Source organism: Ascidiella aspersa, chromosome 1 (assembly GCF_963924565.1).
Source record: "Ascidiella aspersa chromosome 1, kaAscAspe10.2, whole genome shotgun sequence".
NCBI lineage: Eukaryota > Metazoa > Chordata > Ascidiacea > Phlebobranchia > Ascidiidae > Ascidiella > Ascidiella aspersa.
In genome coordinates this window covers 36,911,031-36,913,099 of record NC_139447.1, presented here as the reverse complement: position 1 = coordinate 36,913,099, position 2,069 = coordinate 36,911,031, and positions in this window count along the sequence as shown.

The window sequence follows — 2,069 nt, the reverse complement described above, 5'->3', positions numbered from 1 at the left end:
TTTCGGTTCTTTGCCTTTCGTAGTTGATGCTGCCCTTACAATGACCATAAACGCCACTGGTCACATATTTATCAATAAAAATGCTCTGGGTTATTTTTTTAATTTATAATCGGTAATATTAGTACTTGATTTAATGTTCACCTGCTTCTTAATAAATAACTACAACATTACAACCGAGCTAGTTCCTAAAACACATTTACCTTATTTACTTTTGACAATAGTCATTTTGCTCAATGATCAGCAAACGCAAGTCACTTAAATATTAAATTAAATGCTAAACGTGCCATAGGTGGTCTGCAAAGTCTCCCATAGTAAAGGCCAATGTCCGTTCTCTACTCCTAAACATTTTCGTCTGGCATGCGTCTGGTTAACCAATAAATGCTCAAGCTGTGAAACGAAATAACACTTCGGTGTCTGGCGCAAATTCTACGGTTTAACAAGCTGACGGATCCGGTCCGTACGCTTATTTATTCCTACCCTTTGCTGTAACACTAGTGAGATCTCACAGTTATACATGAAGAAATCAAATGTCAATTTGTGACTATATTATCCAATGGCAACCGTGTATCCTACAATTCTGTAATGTCTTGTTTAAGATGAAGCTATTTCACACCTGTATCACATTCAATTTTCCAAAAGAAAGATACATAATACATACATGTGTACTGTACGTGTACAATAACTGTGATCTATAGCCTTTTTGAAGTTATTTTTTAAACGATAACGGCTTATGTACTACAATACACCGGCAGCCGTCGACAGACTAACCGAATCTGTCGATCAATGATGCAAGTAAGGAAGGCTAGAAAGACAACTATCCTGTGTTGAGGTTCGAACTCACGACCTCGGTCATACCCGGGACGTCGCTGTATACTGAGCTACACGGGCTCAGAGAGGAGCGAGTCGAGAAATAATCATATAGCACCGTTACGTGCTGCATCCTGATCGTAAAACTAACCTGTGGTAACATTCGATCCTACGACCTCGGCCCTACCGCGATCGTCGTTTTGCCAACTTAACTACACAGGCTCAGAAAGGAGCGAGTCGAGAAACAACCAGAGCAGCGTTGCCTGTTGCATCCTGGTCGTAAAACTAGCATGTGATGAGGTTCGAACTCACGACCTCGGTTATACCGGGATCGTCGCTCTGCCAAATAATCTATACAAGGTCAGGGAGAGCGAGTCGAGAAACAACCATAACGCCAAACAAATACCATGTATTTTGGTTTTACTTTAAGAAAACGAAAATACCTTTACAAAATTATATATTCCTTTGAAACTGATTTATGAGGCAAAATACTTTCGTAAAAATTGTGAACTTTAAGAACAACAATAACATATAGAACAGCGGCTCGGCTTATTCACCTGTGATATTCATCGGCGCCACAACTCCACTATTTCCCACTTTAATTGCAACGTTTTCGTCAATTTAGATTTTTTCGTTGGTTAGTCAGCAACCTAAGCTTACATTAATCTGTGCGCAGGAAAAGTGTGATAAGTTCGGGTTTAAACTGTTGCGGATTTTGTACTGAAATTGTTTTGTTGTATAGCCAATTTGTGTATACCGAAATAGCACACTTGGAACGCCCTTAGTAGGTAAAATTTTAATAATAGTTGGCTAAGCGTATAAGTTTTACTTAAATTGGTTAAAGTAAGTTCAAGTTTAAAACAATGTTTAAAACAAAAAAACTTCATGACGATGATTTATAAGAGTAATTAAAACAAAAATAGTCAAGATAGAAACTTTCTACTTTTATCCTTTACACGAATAAAGTTGAAAGTAAATATTTCACAAGCGTATCAAAAAAATTCAAATATGACGTCACAGTACAAATAAACTTTTTAATTTTGCTGATTTTGGTCCAAAAATGGGAGAGTGAAATTAAGTGTAAATACATTCAGTGCAAACACGTTTTGTTTTTAATTAAATTTTTTTGTTTTTATAAATTAATTACTTCATTAGTATACACTAATATTTCAATTAGGCTTTCATGGACCCCAGTTTAAGAACCCCTGCTTTACACGAATAAAGTTGGAAGTAAATATTTCACAAGAGTATTAACATCAGAG